Consider the following 6,000-nt stretch of genomic DNA (forward strand, 5'->3'; position numbering starts at 1 on the left):
TGAGCAAATGCTGTTAGAACCGTGGTGCCAATAAATTTGCTAGATGTGGGGCTGCCGTTTGAAAACACCGTATCTGAGAAGTAGCAGAATGGGAGGTATGCCTGCACCTCTCCCTGGGAAAAAGAGAGGTGCCCCGTTGTCACTCTGGCTCACCCATCGCTCCATCACTGAAGCTGCCGGGGAGCCAGTGTCCGAGCGCAGAACCGGAGGAAGGAGCCGAGGGGTGGACAACTGTGTTGTGGGAGCCCACGGCTTGTCTGCTTCTTGTTTACTGACTCTGATGAAGGCCTGGCTGTCACCGGCAGCGGGCTTCCCGGGCCCTGTGCTGCACGTCCCCTCCGTCTTCCCAACGCCAGAGATCTCCGGGTCATCGGCTACTGTTTCTCTTCCAAATTTAGGAATTAACTTCCCAGGATTAGGAGAGGAGACTGTCACTTAGCTTTAATTAATTGTTGAAAGAACAGAGAGGGGTCTGTGTTTCTACTAAAAGGAAGAAGAAAGGAGGGATTGGAAATATTCTGAATGGGGAATGCAGAAGGAAAAGTAAAGGTGATTTTCAAACTCAGTTTCTTCTCCCTTGTCTTTAAAGGTTTTTTTCTGGGGGGTGGTGGTTATGAGGTTTTAAATCTGTCCTTACGGAAGAATGTATTACTCAGAATAAATTGCCTCTAGATTGTTTTCCAAAGTCACTTGTTAAAAATTCTTTCTTTAAATGTCAGTCTGGTTAAAATTTTTAAGAATAAAGCTTATCTGAAAAATGATTGTCAACTCAGGGTAGGATACAGATAAAATTGAGGTAGTGGGCATCTTAGAATCTTGAAGGAAGTTTCTTTTGAAAAGACGAGTTGATATTTTTACTGGGAGGATGAAAAAGGTATAAGTTTTCACATTACAAATTGCAGAAAGTTAAAAAAAAAATCTCTGATGAGGTTATGCAGAAGACACAGATTCATAATGGAGACACATCTCAAAATCTTGGAGGGATGTGAGGTTGTCCTGGTTGTCAAATAGGAGGGGTGAGTTTTAGAAGGTTGAAAGTGTTGTGTTAGGAAAACAGTGATTTTTTGAAAAGGCAGATGGAAAGAGCTAGAGTGGGACTTAGGTACATTTCTGTGGGTCTTGCAACGAGTGGGTTCTGGGAGGGGCAGGCCAAGGTCAGAGAAAGACAGAGGACCCTCACAAAGTGAACCCGTGATTACCCAGGTGCTCTTATCTCGATTTTGGTTTATTTCAGAAGGGCGGTGGGATAAGCCAATGAAGTTGAATATATACAAAGGGAAACTTACAGGCGTCTCAGTTGGTTATGTGTCTGCCTTCAGCTCCCGAATTCTGGGATTAAGCCCCACATCAGGCTCCCTGCCCAGTGGGGAGCCTGCTTCTCCCTCTCTAGAGGTCTGTGTGCTCTCTCTCTGTTCAATCAATCTTAAAAAAAAAACAAACAAAAAAAACAAATGGAAACTGTGCATAACAAAAATTATCAAAAATCAAATCACAAATGACAACACATTTACCAAAGGATTACCTTAGTATAAAACATTTTTAAAATATATAATGAAAAGACAAACAATCCCAAGTGAAAAATGGGCAAAGAATCTTGTTAGCAGGGTGTTCACAGAAAAAAGAAATACACATGATCCAGAGCTATATGAAAATGTTTGTGACATTTATTTTTTACCCATCAGATCAGCGAAGGTTAAATGTTTGATGACCCCATGTTGTCAAGAACGTAGCATGCTCTCCCCACACTGCTGGTGGGCGAGTAAGCTGACTCAGACTTCCTGAAGCACAAAAGAGCAGTGTCTTCATAAATGCTCATATTTTTTAAACCCAGTTAAATTCTATGTATTAAGCACACATGAGCAAGACTATGGACAAGCTATTTCACGGCAGGTTTTTCATTATGAGAAAGTAGAAACTACTAACTGTGCATCAATAGAGGACAGACAAAATAAGTGATAAGATGTCCAGAAAATTGGATCTGGTACAGCTGCTAAAAATAACGGGGCAGGTCTGTACATACTGATTTGGAAAGCCCTATGAGCCATTATGAGTAATTGAGCAGGGGCGCCTGGGTGGCTCAGGGGTTTAAGCCTCTGCCTTCGGCTCGGGTCATGATCTCGGGGTCCTGGGATCGAGCCCCGCATCGGGCTCTCTGCTCAGCGGGAGCCTGCTTCCCCTTCTCTCTGTCTGCCTAGCTCTGATTTCTCTCTGTCAAATAAATAAAATCTTTGAAAAAAAAATGAGTAATTGAGCAACTGTGTTTAGTGTCATGACATTTTTTGTAAAAATTAAAAAAAATATAAAACTAAAATATGTACTGAAATTGAAGTCAGTATAGATGGAAATATACACATGCTCGTCGAGTCGCAGAACACTTTGGAAAACATACTGAAGATGCTTTTTTTTTTTTTTTTTTTTTTTTTTTTAAATTTATTTATTTGTTAGAGAGAGCGAGTGAGCACAGGCAGACAGAGTGGTAGGCAGAGGCAGAGGGAGAAGCAGGCTCCCCGCGGAGCAAGGAGCCCGATGTGGGACTCGATCCCAGGACGCTGGGATCATGACCTGAGCCGAAGGCAGCCGCTTAACCAACTGAGCCACCCAGGCGTCCCATGAAGATGCTTTTAACAGTAGTTACCTCTGGAGAGCAGACCTGGGAGCCAGGGAAGGTGGGCATTTACTTTTTAGCTTATTTCCTTTATCTTTGTAATTTTTTAATGTCAGCACATATTACTTAACATTTTTAATGACTTTTTAAAAAATTGTATAAAGCACAAACCATAAAATGTACCAGCTTATCTGTCTCTCTTTTTTAAAAGATTTTATTTATTTATTTGACAGAGATCACAAGTAGACAGAGAAGCAGGCAGAGAGAGGAGGAAGCAGGCTCCCTGCTGAGCGGGGAGCCCGATGCAGGGCTCCATCCCAGGACCCTGGGATCATGACCTGAGCCGAAGGCAGAGGCTTTAACCCATTGAGCCACCCAGGCGCCCCCAGCTTCTCTCTTTACATACAGTTCAGTATTGTTAAATGTATTCACATTGCTGTGCGGCCAGTCCCTGTAGCTTTTTATCTTGCAGATCTGAAACTCTGTACCCATTAAACAGTAAGGCCCATGTCCCCCTCACCCAGCCCCTGGCCACCACCACTGTGCTTTCTGTGAGTCTGACTACTTTAGTAAGTGGGATCATACAGTATTTGTCCTATTCTGGGTCTTTTTGTGACTGGCTGATTTCACTTAGCATAATGTCCGCAGGGTTTGTTGCTGTTGTAACTGTGTCAGAATTTCCTTCATGTTCAAGGCTGAATAATATTTCATCATATGGTGACCCACACTTTGTCTATCCGTCCGTCCGTCTGTCCGTGGACACTTGGACTGCTTCCACCTCTTGGCCGTCTTGAATACTGCTTTTGTGACCATGAGTATGCAAACATATCTTGGAGACCCTGCTTTCAGTTCTCTTGGATATAGACCCGGAAGTGGGATTTAATGAAGTTTTTTAGAAAGTAGTTAATCCATGAATTCCCCTGTAGCAGCCGAGGTGGGCACGCTGTGGGCTCGTTGAGCAGTGTCATCTGAGGCCAGGATCTTGTTTACTAGCCCCCAGGGGCTGAGCAATTTCATTCCTGCCCCCCCACCCCGAGCCTCTCCTTCGTACAAATGGGGGTGGGGGTTGCTTCTTGGGCTTGTGCGCCCGCTGCTCCGTGCCCGCACCTGCCTGCATTAATTCAGCACGTTTCCATGGCTCCCCGAAGGAGGAGATGCTGCAGCGGCATTTAATGAGTGGCCAGGAACATGCTTTCCCAAGGACACGACTTATTTCGCAGCCTGCTGTTGCCAGTGGCTCCCTAGCAACATGCAGCCCTCACATCGGATTGCTTCTCTCCAGACAAGGGGGGTGGCCAGTCCACCTGCTGTCACAGCCTGGGGTGGGAGCACGGGCAAGGGCTTCCTGGGTCAAGGGCTGATTCTCTAAAAGAAGTGAATGATCTGCACCTGGTATTCCTGCAGAGCCGGATGTGGTGCCTAAACCTCTTGACCCTCCAACTGCCCTTCCCATCCCTCCTTCAAGTTCATGATTGGAGCAGACAGAAAGAACATCACCAGTTTTAACACAGAGGAACAGCATGGTCTAGAGAGGTCCACTGGGATTGTGAAGTGCAGCGGAGAGACTGTGGGGAGGAGAGAATGATCTCCCCCACAGGAGGCAGAGCCTGCCTTTCAGAATGGACTTGGGGGTACCCTGGGAGCACCCCATCTTGGACAAGGGGAAAAGGAAACCCTTACCCCAAGTGGCCTGCTAACTGCTCTGGGTTTCCTGAGGCTCTGGAAAGAGGGCGTGGGAGGTAGGTGTCAGTGGCAGCCACCACCCTGAACCTGACCTTGCCATTCCTCAGGGCGTCTGAGAGATGGCAGCGCAGGGGCCTGACTTCAGGCCCCAGGTCCTCCCAGATGGTGCTTCTGTAGAGGCTGCTGCAACCGGACGTTTTGAGACGAGGTGCCGCTCAAGGACGTGCTTTATTTGACATACATGGTACTCTCACAATTTTGAGGATTTGTGAAAGAGACTGCTTTTTCATGCCGCCATCAGGAGGCCCACAGCCCATGGTGGGGGCCCCTTTAGCCTGGCTTGTGTAACCCCACTTCATGCCTGTTGCGTAGGGGAGCCCCACGCCCCACTGCGGCCACAGTGGTAAGGGAGGCTGCACCTGAAGGGGTCCCCTTGTCGTGACTCATCCGTCCACAAACGTTTCTAGCTGCTTCAGAATGTCAGAACCTGAGCCAGGCATTGGGCTGAGAGGACCTGTAATGTGGGACCTTTGCAGTCCTGCATTTCCAGACCCAGTGGGGAGGCAGACAAGGAGAGACAGGTTGGGGATTCAATGAAGGCAGCTGAGAGATGGGTGCACAAGGGCCCCCGGGAGCAGAAACCCGGGGTGCTGGCGCACACTGGGGGGTCAGGGCTAGCTTCTGACAGAGATGCCACCCGAGCCCAATCCCGAAGGACGACAGGGATTAGCCTGCTGAGGAGGGGAGGGGAGAGGGAAGGGAAGGACACCCCAGCCAGAGGGCCCTTTTGGGGACTGGCATACAAGACCGCAGACCAGGGTTGTCCCTGGGCCAAGAGCACCAAAGGGGTGGCCTGCAGAGGGCTTGGGGTTAGAGAGCCTTGCAGAGTGTCAGCCGAGGAACTGTTGGTCAGAGTTGTGTTTTCATGACTGCTCTAGCTCCAGAGGAGATTTGACATGCTAAGATCCAAGACTGGGGACCCAGGAAGAGGCCGTCATGGAAGGGACAGTATCAAACACGGCTGATGGGCTATGGGACACCCAGTGAGGCATCCACGCAGGCCGGGTAATGAGCCTGGAGGGCCAGAGCTCTGGACTGGAGGTCAGGAAGGAAGGGCCAGGATCACCCCGGGCAATGTTTTGTTGAGAAGGAAAATCAATCAGTTACTGCACGCCAAGCATGGTATTTTAGACTGCGCTCTCATTAGCTCCTTATATCCTATCCACAACCTCACGAAGCAGACACCATTGCGGTCAGCACCTGGAAGACCGGGAAGGAGAGATGAGGAGAAGTTTCTGGGTCGCTCAGCCACTGGCCCTTGGTCACTGGGCGGAAGAGCCGAGATGTGAGCCCGAGTGGCCTGCATCCAAAGCTTCTGTTGAGAACCGTCCTGCTTTGCCATGCTCCTTCACCTTCCTGAACAGCTCTGCGAAGGAAGGAACATATCCCTGTTTCCAGATGAGCCCATCAAGGCCCAGAGACGTAACTTGCTCCAAATAACACACGCCGTGCGTGGCAACGTCAGAGAGTGAATCCAGTCCTCTCGGGTTCTGATGCCCCAGCTGCTTTCAGGCAGGGCCCCCGCCAGCTGGGGAAGGAGAAGGGGGGTGAGGACCCCGCCCACGAAAGGCTGAGGTGGGAGGGCGTCTAGTGAGGGCAGCAAGTTTGGCCTCCAGAATGCTGCCACTACCCCTCCCAGTCTGTGGCCTCCT

The sequence above is a fragment of the Martes martes genome (genome assembly GCF_963455335.1).
Source record: "Martes martes genome assembly, chromosome: 7".
NCBI classification, from domain to species: Eukaryota; Metazoa; Chordata; class Mammalia; order Carnivora; family Mustelidae; genus Martes; species Martes martes.